Raw genomic sequence first — 15,259 nt, 5'->3', positions numbered from 1 at the left:
AAGTCTTTTAAACCCAAAACCCGACCGATGCATCGATGCATGACCTTGTGCATCGAAATACATTCAAGGCGAGCATCAGTGCACCTTCATGGTGTATCGATACACATTCAAGGATGCATAGATACACTGTTAGGTGTATCGATGCATTAAGCACAAAAATGTCAAAAATCTTTTTTAAACACTCAAAATGCTAAATTAATAGGCTCTAGTGGTATTGACACCCATATAATGAAAATTAATCATGTTCAATCAATCAAATTAATCCTTAAACTATATTTGAACATAAAATTAATTTTCACCAAAGAATATAAACTCCCCCTAACTAATAGCAAAGAATGCAATCAAAAATTATTATTATAAGTATTTTTCATTTATTCTTAAAAGTGCCAAAAAATATTTTAAACCCTAAGTGAAGATAGGTCAGTTAAACCTAATTCTCTCCTAAGTGTCCAAAATATTTCTTTGTCTAAAGGTTTTGTAAAGATATCCGCAAATTGATGCAAAGTATCAACAAATTCTAGAACTACATCTTCCTTAGTAACATGGTCTCTAATGAAGTGATGTCTAATTTCAATATGCTTAGTTCTAGAGTGTTGGATGGGATTTTTAGTGAGAAAAATAGCACTAGTATTGTCATACTTGATAGGAATGGTACCTACTTCAATTCCATAGTCAAAAAGATGTTGTTTCATCCATAAAACTTGTGCACAACAACTACCGGCTGAAATGTATTCCGCTTCAGTGATAGATAATGCTACACAATTTTGTTTCTTTGAAAACCAAGAAATCAGCATATTTCCAAGGAATTGGCAAGTACCGAAGGTGCTTTTCCTATCTAATTTCCAACCTCCATAATCTGTATCAGAGAAGGCATGCAAGCTAAAGGTAGAGTCTCTAGGATACCAAAGTCCTAAACTAGGAGTGTCCTTAAGGTATCTAAAGATTCTCTTAACAGCTAGTAAATGTGATTCCTTAGGGCATGATTGAAATCTAGCACATAAGAAAACACTAAACATAATGTCTGGTCTACTTGCAGTTAGATAAAGCAAAGAGCCAATCATTGACATATATAATTTAACATCCACACATTTACCTCCTTCATCTATGTCAAGCTTTGTCGATGAGCTCATTTGAGTGTTATGTGGTTTCCCATTTTCCAGTCCAAACTTCTTGAGCATATCTTTGACGTACTTAGCTTGATTGATGAAGATGCCATCTTTTCTTTGCTTGATTTGGAGTCCCAAGAAAAATGAGAGCTCCCCCATCATGCTCATCTCGAATTCACTTTGCATTAGCTTAGAAATTTCTTACCAAAGAACATCATTAGTAGAACCAAATATTATATCATCAACATAAATTTGAACTACTAATAAATCTTTACCTTTATGCTTTAAAAACAATGTAGTGTCAACCTTCCCTTTGGAAAAACCTTTTTCAATTAAAAAGTTTGACAATCTTTTATACCAAGCTCTAGGAGATTGTTTTAAACCATAAAGTGCTTTTGTCAACTTAAGAACATGATTTGAAAATTTTAAATCTTCAAAACCAGGAGGTTATTCCACATACACTTCTTCCTTTATAAAACCATTTAAAAATGCACTTTTAACATCCATTTGATATTTTAAAACAATGTAGTGTCACCTTCCTTTGGAAAAACCTTTTTCAATTAAAAAGTTTGACAATCTTTTATACCAAGCTCTAGGAGATTTTTAAACCATAAAGTGCTTTTGTCAACTTAAGAACATGATTTGAAAATTTTAAATCTTCAAAACCAGGAGGTTATTCACATACACTTCTTCCTTTATAAAACCATTAAAAATGCACTTTAACATCCATTTGATATAATTTAAATCATGAAAACATGCAAATGCTAATAACACTCTTGCTTCCATCCTAGCTACGGGAGTGTATGTTTCATCATAGTATGCCTTCTTCTTGAGTATAACCTTGAGCAACAAGTCTAGTTTTTATATTACCACTCTCATCAAGCTTATTCCTAAATACCCACTAGTACCTACAGTAGATTTATTACTAGGCCTTTCAACTTACTTCCTTTCTTCAATGGTTGGATTCTCGAGAGGATCTTGAGTTTCCTCATCTTTCGTTTCTTCCTTTGATGATGGTTCTCCAACGTCATGTTCAACGTCATTTATATTTATAATACCTACATTATCATTTAAACAAGAATCCTTCCTCGGAAGGGGATTATCATCGAAAACAACATGTATAGACTCTTCTACAACTAAAGTTCTTTTATTAAATACTCGATAAGCTTTAGAATTTAACGAATAACCCAGCAAAATTCCTTCATCACTTTTAGCATCAAATTTGCCAAGGTTTTCTTTATCGTTGTTTAAAACAAAACATTTACATCCAAAAGGATGAAAATAGCCAATTTTAGGCTTTTATTTTTGAAAATTTCATATGGAGTTTTCTTTAAAATTGGCCTAATCATTACTCGATTTATAATACAACAAGCGGTGTTTGTGGCTTCCGCCCAAAAATATTTTGACAATTTGTTTTCACAAAGCATAGTTCTAGCCATTTCTTCTCAAGTTCGATTTTTTCTCTCAACAACTCCATTTTGTTGAGGGGTTCTAGGTGCTGAAAAATTATGGCTAATACCATTAGAATTACAAAACTCAGTAAATCCAAGATTTTCAAATTCAGTGCCATGATCACTTCTAACACTAGTGATAGAGTAACCTTTTTCGTTTTGGATTATTTTTGAAAAAGTGATAAAAAGTTCTAATGCTTCATCTTTAGTACTTAAAAATAGAACCCCAAGTATATCTAGAATAATCATCTACCAAGAAAAATACATATTATTTTCCACCCAATCTAGTAGTCCTAGTTGGCCCAAAAAGATCTAAATGGATCAATTGTAATACTCTACTAGTGGATACGTCATTAATGGATCTGAAAGAAATTCGCTTTTGTTTTCCTTTAGCACAAGCATCACATATTTTATCATTATCAAATTTAAGCTTAGGCAACCCTCGAACTAAATTTCCTTGAATTAGCCGTTGCAAAACACTCATACTAGCATGTCCTAGTCTCCTATGCCATAACCAACTATCATGCTCATCCTTAGAAACTAGACATAAATTAGTCATATCAATAGAGTCTAAATGCACCATGTAAATGTTTCCTATTCTATGACCAACAAGCATAATCCGATTCGATGCAATGTCAATAACTTTACAACCATTAGTTTGAAACATGACATTGAATCCCTTATCACATAATGGACTAATACTCAAGAGATTATGCTTTAATCCATTCACATATAAAACATTTTTAATTTGTATGGAAGAGGTATTACCAATGGTACATATACCTTCGATGTGACCTTTTGAATTATCACCAAAAGTCACTTCTCCTCCATTTTTGGCGTTAAGCTCTATGAACCGGCTTTTATCCCCGGTCATGTGTCTTGAGCATCCACTATCAAGGTACCATGAGTTTGAATTTGTTTCTCGTGCCTAGTAGCAATGCTTCGTTTCCTACAAACATAGATTAATTTCTAATTTTTGGTACCCAAATTCTTTTGGGTCCATATTCATTAGTTTACAAAATCCTAGTCCCCTTAGGTATCCATTTGTGTAGGATATCCTTTTGTTCAAACTTTATCAAAAGAAGCTTTAAGATCATCAATTTTCTTTTGATGATCATCATTGACCTTTGAAAGTAAATTTTGCAAATCCGAATTTTTTTTTCAAACTCTTCTAATTTGATTTGCAAATCTTTGATTTTACTTTCAAGATCGTTGTTGGTTTTGGATATGAGTTATTTTCATTTTCAATTTGAAATATATTTTTATATTTTAAAAACAATTTCTCATAATCCGAAGCCAACCCATTATATTCCTCTAATAACTCATCATAAGATAAATCATCTAAATCAAATGAGTTAAAGGTTACCTTAGAATCTTCCCCGATGCCATCAAGCACAAGTTTTTTACTTCTTGTTCCTCTTCATCGGAACCTTCTTCATCGCTCCATGTAGCCACATGAGCCTTGTGCTTATTCTTTAATTGACCCTTTCTCTTTAATTGTGGGCAATCATATTTGACATAGCCCGACTTTTTGCATTCATAGCAAATGATTGGGTCCTTATCTTTTGGTTTATTTTTTAGGCCTTTATTTCGTTTGAATTTTCTTCCTCGGTAAGGTCTCATCATTTTTCTGAACCGTTTGGCAAACAATGCCATTTCCTCGTCATCGTCATCTTCATCCGAATCACTCTCATCTTTTGTGGATTTGAGAGCAACTCTAATGTTTTTCTTCTTCCCCTTCTCTTTTGGTGTCTCGTCAATCTTATCGAGGTCCACCTTATCTTCAAGCATCATTTCATGAGTGAGGAGGGAACCGATTAGCCCTTCAAGAGTTAAGGACTTTAAGTTCTTAGCCTCGATAATTTTCGTCTTCTTGGATTGCCACGATTTTGGAAGTGAGTAAACTAACTTCCTCACAAGCTTTTCATTTGGAATGATCTCTCCATATGATTTGAGACCATTGACAATTGTTGAGAATCTATCCGTCATAGCTTTGATATCTTCATTTGGTTTCATCCTGAAATTTTCATAGTTATGTGTTAGAAGACTAATTTTAGATTCTTTTACCTCGTCGGTTCCTTCATGAGTGACTTGTAGTTTATCCCATATTTCTTTGGCAGTTGTACAAGATGAAACTCTCTCATATTCATCTGGTCCAAGAGCACAAAATATGATATGGATGGCTTTGGAGTTGAGCTGGAACATTCTTGTCTCTCCTTCACTCCACAATCTTGGATGAGTGAGAGGTTTGATATATCCGTCTTCTACAACATTCCATGCTCCCATATCACTTTCTTGAATGAAATACATCATCATATCCTTCCAATAGGAATAGTTAACTCCATTGAAGAAAGGAGGCTTGTTAACGGGCATTGAATCAAGACCGGAGTCGACGTTTGAAGTGGAGGCCATTGATAACTTGATTATAGATGTAAATCTTCCCGAATCGAATCAAGAGGCGATTAAACCTTCAAATGAGTGAGGCTCTGATACCAATTTTTGAGTTAATCGATCGATGGAATTGGCCAAGAGGGGGTGAATTGGCAATTAAAATTTTGGTGGAAGCTTTTGCAGAAAATTGAAAAGATTTGCATAGCGATTTAGAGTGGTTCGACTTTCTCAACCAAAGTCTACATATACTACCTTAGCTATCCACACTAAGGATTTTCCAACAAATTCACTAATTTGTTCTTTCTTTTGAGGCCAAAGAGATAACCTTACAACTCTCTCAAGAATATACCCCAATTCTTGAGAACATTCTTTCCCAAAGAGAAGATTACAAATTTGCAAACTTACAAGGAAATCCTCACAAGGTAAATTGTTTGCACAATTCTAGAACAAAGAAAGGAACACTCAAGAATGAATACAATTGAGTACAAGTAGTGTTCTTGAAAGCAAAATGAATATTGAATGAAAAATAGGCTTAAAGTGCTCAAACAATGAGTTTGATGCTTTCTATTAGATTCTCTCTTGATTCTAGTTGCTTTTTGTTTCTTCTTGTTTTCTCTTATTGATCAATGGCTTCTAGATGCATAAAATGCATTCGATGTTTCAAAATAGCCAGAGTGCATCGATGCATGGTTTGTGCATCGATGCATGGTTTGTGCATCGATGCATGGTTTGTGCATCGATGCATCAAATGCACTGAGTGCATCGATGCATAAAATGCATTTGATGTTCAATTTAATCCATGGTACATCGATGCATGGATTGGTGCATCGGTGCATCACTTTGAAAAATTGATTTTAGGCTTGATTTTGGTTCAAAATACTTTGTGAAAATTGTTTCAAAAATAGTTTAAGTATAAAACACAATTTTACACATTTAGTAAGGTTTGAATTTGATCTTAAAAGACTTGGAGTAATAATTCGATATTCGATTAATTGAATCGAATATACTTATAAAAATCTTTGTAAAAACTTAAAATTCATTTATATTTAATTTGTTATATCGAAACATCAAAATGTTTTCAACAACTTATCTGAAGAGGAAGAAGAAGTTCATAATGAGAAGAATTTGTTTAACCTTTTGAGTGACTCTATCACAGAAGGAGATAAATCAGCATCAACTTTTCCAGAGAAAGTTCATAATGAGAAAAACTTATCTGAAGAGGAAGAAGTTCATAATGAGAAGAACTTGTTCAACCTTTGCATGACTCTATCACAGAAGGAGATAGATCAGCATCAACTTTTCCAGAGAAAGTTCATAATGAGAAGAATTTATCTGAAGATGAAGAATAATTTCATAATGCGAAGAGCTTGTTCAACCTTTTGTGTGACTCTATCACAGAAAGAGATAGATCGGCATCAATATTTCCGGAAGAGTTCATAATGAGAAGAACTCATCTAAGAAGGAGAAGAAGTTCATAATAAGAAGAATTTGTTCAACCTTGCCTTAATTCATCACATATGAAGCTGAATTAACAACCTCTCTTTTAAAGATTAGCATTTCCAGAAGGAGTTCATAATGAGAAGAACTCATCTTAAAAAGAAGAAGAAGTTCATAATAAGAAGAATTTGTTCAACTTTTTGCTAAATTACATCACAGAAGAAGATATATTATCATCCACAGTGGAAAATGGAAGAGTTCATAATAAGAAGAACTAATCCCAAAAAAGAACTTGTTCAACATTGTCATCATAATCAAGTCAAATGGATAAAAAAAATTATTATCTTTTCATTTTTTCCCTATTCCTGTTAACACAAGAATGAGCAAAGAGGTGCAGCTGAAGATACTAATTTTTTTATCCATTTGTTTATTATTATTATTATTATTATTATTATTATTATTATTATTATTATTATTATTATTATTATTATTATTATTTATTATTACTATTATTATTATTTTTTATTATATTACTTATTTTTATTATTATTATTATTATTAATACTATTACAGGCCCAAATAGATCGACCCAGTTATAAAAGCCCAATACTCGGAGGCCCGTTTTACATCTAGACTGGCCCAAACAGTACCCTAAACTCATTTAGGGTTTATATCTCATTCTCAGTCACCATCCATCAGCCACCGTTGGATCTGATGAGATCCAACGGTCCAAAGCCTTCCACCAACAAACCCTAGGGTATCATAACCCTAGGTACACACGGCCGCCGCCTCTGTTGCCACCTCTCTACATTGATCCAACTGCTGCCACGACGTTCTCCGAGGCCTCCAGAAGCTTCAACGCCGATCGTCCACGTTGAGGGCTATGGTGAGTCACCACTACAGTTTGGTGACTCACCAAACTTTGCCCTATTATCCGGTCTGAAGCCATCACCGGTGGTGGCTATAAAAGCCACCGATGCCCTTCCAGCAAATGACCACGATAGAAAAGAGAGAGAAAAAAATACGGACACCAACAACAAGAAACAAAACCAAAGGAAAGAAAAAAGAGAGAAGAAGAGCTTACCTTGCCGGAGAACCCCAAACGTCACCGAAGAACTAAAAATACCGAAGGTATTTTCTTAGATCTAGGAAATTACGGGGATTTTTAGGGGAAATAGATGTCGGATTCGGCCTTTGAATAACAGGATCTATATCCTAGGGAAATTTGGAATTTTCGACCACCGTTGACGGTGGCCAGCGATGGTAACCGGCGCCGGAGCACGGCAGTCGGCCGGATATCAAACTCCCTCCAGTGGAGGGTTTAGATAGAAGACAGAGAGAAAAAAATTCTCTCTCAGTTAGAGAGAGAAGAAGAAAGGAAAAAATGAAAGAAATGGCCTTAAGGCCGGCCATTTTAGGATAATTATACTCCTTCCCAAACGACGCCGTTTTGGGTAGGGGTGTATCTGTAATTTTGAAAAATGGGTAAATCATACGCGCTGCCATCACATGTTTGTAAACATTATATTTTAGTCACTAAATTCAAATTATAATTATTTTAATTCGGTCTGTGAATTTTATTTAATTTATAATTTAGTCCTTAACATAAAATATATATATTTTAGACAAATAACTGATTTAGCCCTTGTAACTTTATTAATTAATATTTTAATCCTGAAATACATGTTTTAATTTATTTTAATTTGATGTTCGAATTTAATATATATTTATTTTAGTAACTAAATTAATAATAGGTAAAATAACATGTTTAGCCACTGAAAATTTAAATAGCTAATTACGAATTAGGATATTTAATTTTAATATGTTATAATTTAGTCACTAATTTTAATACTTTCATTTATTTTACAAGTTTTATTACTTTTTTAATATTATAGTTTTAATTTTATTTTAGCCATTATTTATTTATATTTATATTTTATATGTTTATATATTTAATTATTATTGTTATTATTATTATGTAGTCATATAAATATATATAATAAATAATATTTATTTACTTATTTTTTTATATTAAATAAAAATCCTATTTATAAATTTAATTTTATATAAATTACTTTTAGGAAAAATAATCATATTTTAATATGTATTTAATATTAAGAAAAGAGTTGTCTTAAAGCACTTAGAAGTCCTTTTCTGATATTCTTAAATAAATAAATATCATATTTTTATAAATTATATATTAATTATTTTTAGAGAAATGTTTTATTAATATTTATTTATTTTTTAATATTAAGAAAGAGTTGTCTTAAAGCACGTACCTAAAAGTATTTTTATGATATTTATAAGTAAATAAATATCTTATTTATAAAAATATAAATATTTTCTTAAAATTATACTAATAAATTTGAAATAATAGAATTATGAATTAAGAATATTTTTGAATTCTTAAATTTCCAATAATAGTGACAATTTTAATTAATGAGTATCAATTTTGGGCGTTATAGGGGTGCTAATCCTTCCCTAAACGTAAACCGACCACGAATCTTTTTTTATTAAAATTTTTTGGTTATACGTAGATCAGTTTATCTTTTAAATTATGTTTTGTTAAAAACTATTTTAAAAGATTATTTTTAGGTATTTGACATACCTAACCCAAAAAGGTCAATGGCGACTCCCAAAATATTTTTTAATCCAAAATCATTCATTTTAAATTTTTCCGCCAAGTAAAAATTCGTGTCCGGGCGAAAACCGATTACGACACAAACGACTTCAGAAATTGAGAATCTTTAAATAGATACTATCATATTGCCTTATATATAACTCAAATTTATATATAAAAAGAACTAATCAAATCAGAAACTCGTGATCTGATCAAATTTACCAACTATTTGATTTTTGCAAATACTACAGTTCGATGGTATCCGAGAATTGATAACATTTTTTCCTCGTCGAACTTGGTCATTGCCTTAAGAGTCTACATAGCCATCATTTTTTTACACTAAAGTATACTTAGACTATAAGATATTATTTTGTTGAGTCTTTTAATTATTTAAGTTATAAAATGATCTTCTGATTATAGGATAATATTTTGTTGAGTCTCCCTACTATTAAAAGTTACAAAATAGTCCTTCAACTATTCATATGGTTTAAATTCGTCCTTTTCTATTTTAAAATTGTTGATTCTAAGTTAGATGTCAGCCTGCTGACTGGGATATGATAAAATCATATTTTAATAATGTCTATTGGCATCGATGTTACTTTCAAGCACTGACTCGATGGCATAATATTCCAAGCACTGACTCAACGACATAATGTAAACAGAGAATCGATCCATAAAATACAGCTCAAACGATTATGAGATCAGATTTTATCATATCTCGACCAACAAATTAACGTCCAGCTCAAACGGGCGTCATTTTTTTAACAGAACATGAAGAGTTCGGAACATATGAATAGTCGGATGACTATTTTGTGACTTTTAATAGTTGAAGGATTCAACAAAGTAGCATCCTATAATCGGAGAATCATTTTACAATTTTTAATTATCAGGGGACCAACAAAGTAACGTATTATAGTCGGAGACCATTTGTGCACTCTTTTGTTACTTTTCTTGCATTTTCTTTCTCTCGAAACACGGTCCTCAAAGGCTTACCACCGTAAGAGAAATTTTCCTGCCATGCCAAGCCAACGCTGAAACATATTAAATTAATAAAAAAATTATATAATATCAGGTATTAATATTATTAAATTTACATAATATAAATAAATGTACACAAATCTATATAATATTAGTTATTAATATATTTTTTATTAGTATGAAATAATTATAAGATAATATTTATTCAAAAGATTATTATTATTTAACAATGAACGTTCAAACACTCTTATAAACATCTTTCTCGAACCTGAAATCTCTAAAAATAACAATTATTTCTTTAACCACCCGGTCACCGGATGGTGTAAGTCCTTCTCTTACTGTTGAAGAAAGCGAGAACGGAGAGTACTAAACTGATAGAAGACTCCCACTTGTGGCTAATAGTCTATATTGTGGGGCACCTTTCAGGTTCTGGAGAAAGTGCATTCCTAGGCTAAGGAAAGGTGTGCAGGATCGGATGACTTTCCAAGAGAGCCCTACGGCAGTGGAATCGGCCGATAAAAGAAACCTTCGCGCCTCTTTGGCTGGGAATCACAAGTGGCATAGAGATCCTTAGGAGTACGGAGCAGTTGTTACGATAGCCAGGAAAGGAAGGATTCCGTCCCAAACCAAAGAACGAGTTCAGCCACTTCCGTCAGATACGAGAAAAAGATATGGGTTTCTCCCAGCGCGTGTAGCCACTCATTCGATTAGGGACACTAGCCGACCCTTTTCCGTCTTCGTTGAGTGAGGAAGAGTCACTGAAAAGGGGAAGAACAAACTCAACTCCGATGAAGTTAACAGTGTAGGTCGATCGTCTTTCGAGCTATTCTTCAACTTTAGACGGAACTGAAGTATTAGAGCCAACCATTTCTTATAGTAGGGGAACCAAGCAGTTGCCACTTCGAGATGTATTGAACTTGTAACACCAATAAAAGCAATCATCCCTCTTATTATACTTGAATATCCTCATGAAATGGTGATTTGCAGTTCATGGTCATATTTATTTTTCTCAAATGCACAAGATCAACTGCTTGGCCACTAGGACAAGAACAATAACCTCAAGGATAACAGTTGGGCGAATGATGACCTAACGATGATCTTTTTAGAAAACAAGGGTGGATGAATGGCGACAAGAAATAATGTCCTCAATAGTTAAGCTACAAGAGAGGAAAGTCAAATGATTGATCAAAATGATTGTTCAGCTTTACCAAATAGTATCATGTCATTCGATTTATTGTATCACATCATCATTCTATCAACTGATTTATCGATTGTTAATTCTATGGGGTTTTTACATAACTGACACCGTTTGATTTTAATTTTACTTTTCTGACACCGTTTGACCAATATTTCCAGAACTAGCACCCTTTCTGCTGAGTTGGAAAAGGCGCGTCCCCGGGGGCGCGCTTTACCCGTGTTTTTCGCTGAGTTGGATGCCACGTGTGAAAGGCGCGTCCCCGGGGACGCGCCTTTGCCAACTCTGGTGGAGATGAGGGTTCTTCCGATAATCCAATGTTGAGGTCAAATAAGTTCCCGCTTGCGTGTCCTCCCCTATTATGTCACTCATGTCCCTCGGGGACACTAGATATATCAGTACATATTATTTCACTATTCACATGAAGGCGCGTTCCCGGGGGCGCGCCTTCCATTATTTCGTCAGAGAATATGTTATCATTGCCCTATTATGTCATTCATGTCCCTCGGGGACACTAGATATATCAGTACCTATTATTTCACTATTCATATGAAGTCGCGTTCCCGGGGGCGCGCCTTCCATTATTTCGTCAGAGAATATGTTATCATTGTCCTATTATGTCACTCATGTCCCTCGGGGACACTAGATATATCAGTTTGAATAACTTAAATTTAACTTCTTTTGAAAGTTCAACAAGTTAAGAATAACTTAAATTAAAACGTTATGTGAAGTTTGAATAAATTAGATAAAATGTTATGGATAAATTGAATAAATGTGAAGTGATAAGTTGATTGTGGTATTGAAATTGTATGGAATGAGCATTGAAATGTGACATTGAATAAATTGCCAATTCACCCCCCTCTTGGTTGATTCCGTCGATCGATGAACTCAACAAAAGTTGATTTTAATGTATACGTTTTAATATATATGTTAATGATAAAATCATATGTATGGATAAATTTAATTTCAATTTAAGTATTGTGAACTATAATTGGAATATAACTTTTAATTTCGAATACAATTGGAATATTAAGTTGAAATTTAATGTTAAATTTCGAATACTATAATTTATATTTTAAATTTAAATTTGAATAATATTATTTTTATTTTTATTTTAAGTTTCGAATAATATAATTTGTATTTTAAAAACATTTATCAAACATTTAATGTTAAATGTGAATAAAAAATAACATTAAAAAATATGTATGTAACAACCATGAAACATTTAAATAACATAACCAAATTACATAAAATTCTGAAATTTAATTATTTAAATAACATTAAATATAACTGGATCACCGATGTCGTCTTCTCGAATGAGTTCCACATGGCGGTGGTTGCCTATTTCGTGGAGGATTTCTTCGTGGAACTTGTTCTTCAGTCTCCTCATCTTCACTATCATCATCAGCAGCATTTTCTTCATTTGGTGTAGATGACGCTGAAGGGGCTGAAGGGCCTGTATAAAATAACGACCCTGGAGGAGTGCTAGTAATAATCCCACCGCTCCCCGGGAACTGTGGAAACTGTGGAAACATTGGCATCGATGTATGTGATCCAGATGAAGATTGAGGTGTCTGCGGAGAAGCACCACCAGCTAAATAAGATGCATATGAACCATATGCTGGATCATTAAACATAGTCGTATATGCACCTCCATATGGTATAAAACCCTGCGGGCTAGGCATGTAACCTGGCGGGCTAGGAATGTAACCCTGCGGGCTCGGAATGTAACCCTGCGGAGATGGCATATAAACTGGTGGGCTTGGCATATGAAGTGGAGGGCTGGGCATGTACCCTTGCGGCATCGACGAATAAGGATGTTGTGGTGGGACTGATGCAGAACCGGTAGCGCCTTCTCTCCGTCCACGCGTCGGGGGACGATGATATTGAGACGGTTGACGTCTTTCTCGGCGCCTAGGAATGTTAACCCCTCGTGCTTCCGCCGAAAGTAGAAACGGCTTCCCATTTTCATTAAACCAGTCCATATAGTTATCCGTAACCATATGACCAGTTTCAGCGTAATATTGTCGAGGGGCCAACAGTGTATATCGGTTCTCCCAAAGCGCAATCCAATCTCTGTGTCTCACCACCCAGTTAACATCTTTCTTTCCCCGTCTATCTATGTTATGCACGTCGTCTAAATTTCTAGGAGCTCCAGGAATATATTGCGTACAACCATACTGGCGGAGCACGCGATCAACTGGATGCCACTCAATAATAGCATAACATATAAGAGGTATAACCGATATCCATACCTCTAATGACCCACTAAGGTGGGGTGGGATGCAAGCTTTCACTTCATCGCTCGCATAAGGTATCCACTGAAACTGAAATAAATATACAATTCAAATAAATAAAATATTCTAATTATATCTAACATTTTAAATTAAAATATTAATAATTAAACAAATTTAAAAACATACCTCAGACCCAGCTTTCGTATCAATAAGTAAACGAATTTCCTCTAACCCAGTAAGTATACTTTTATGGTCCTTTCTTTTCATCGACCACCTATGAAATATAATATAAACTAAATATCACCCTATTTAATTGAAAATATTTAAATCAAAATTTAGTTCGAAAATTACCTCAACAATAAGGGGAATACGTATGGTTCATTCACGATCGGGCATAAGAAAGGCATGCGGAACCACGCCCATGATTGTAGAAGCAGAAGACATCCACCGATAGCAGTTTTCTTATAATTCGTCGCCCGACACATTTCTCTAAAGAGAAATGCCAAAACTGCAGCACCCCAACTATATCTTCCAGCTTCATCAAAATCGATCAGATGCCGCAACCACATACAATGCACCTGGTTGCGAGATTTGTCGGGCATCAATATTCCTCCAATTATTCGTAGAATATATGCCCGAGCACATGCCTTTGCTTGATCCTCTGAAGCATTTTCATTTAAAACCTCAAAATTAGCTTTCAACCAAGATAAAGCTATTCTACCTCCATTAAACTCTAGCGGAGCAGCTCCAAGATAATCAATGCACATTGATTGCCAATCATCATCCGTCATACCACACATCATATTTCCGTCGACGGGAAGCCCCAGATGCATAGAGACATCCTCCAATATAATTGTTACCTCTCCACATGGAAGGTGAAAAGTGTGTGTCTCGGGCCTCCACCTCTCAATCAGTGCAGAAATTAGGACAGGTTCGAGTTTGAAACCGCCTATAATTAAACTCTGGCGGAGCAGCTCCAAGATAATCAATGCACATTGATTGCCAATCACCATCCGCCATACCACACATCATATTTCCGTCGACGGGAAGCCCCAGATGCATAGAGACATCCTCCAATGTAATTGTTGCCTCTCCACATGGAAGGTGAAAAGTGTGTGTCTCGGGCCTCCACCTCTCAATCAGTGTAGAAATTAGGACAGGTTCGAGTTTGCAACCGCCTATAATTGTTGCAATATACCCGAACCCGGCAGAAGCCAAATATGGCAAAATACGTTCCGGTGTCGGTATACGTGGATTTTTAATAAAAGTTTCTAAAATACGATCAGCATCCTAAATAATATATATTATAAAAAATAAAAATTAATATAAATTCATAATAACTTTAAAATAAAAATAAATTTAAATATTAACATTAATTATAAAAAATATTACCATATCGCTAAAATGTCTGGAGATATGATCAATATCCAATCGCAACAGCATTTCGTTTTCCATTATAACTGTAGACAAAACAATATAACTAGCAAAAAAAATTAATAATTCTAAATAAATAATAATTATATAAATATTATTTTAATAAAAAATAATATTTACATAAATATATTAATATAAAAATAATAACTATTTAAAAAAATACTAACATAAAAATAAATTTCTTACCACTAATAACAAATTTAAAACTCAAATAGTTGGAGAATTTGAGTTATATAAGAGAGGAGAAGATGATTTTGGTGTGAAGAATGAGTGAGGGTTGAGGGGGTTTATATAGGGGAGGAGGAGGGGTAGTTAGGAAAAACGGATGGGGGCATTTATGACATTTAATGGAAGGCGCGTCCCCGGGGATGCGCTTTCCACACGTGTCTGCTGATATGGCAAAGGCGCGT

This window comes from Hibiscus syriacus, unplaced genomic scaffold (genome assembly GCF_006381635.1).
Source record: "Hibiscus syriacus cultivar Baekdansim isolate YM2019G1 unplaced genomic scaffold, ASM638163v2 tig00111027_pilon, whole genome shotgun sequence".
In the NCBI taxonomy this organism is placed as follows: Eukaryota; Viridiplantae; Streptophyta; class Magnoliopsida; order Malvales; family Malvaceae; genus Hibiscus; species Hibiscus syriacus.
This window is presented reverse-complemented; position numbering follows the sequence as displayed.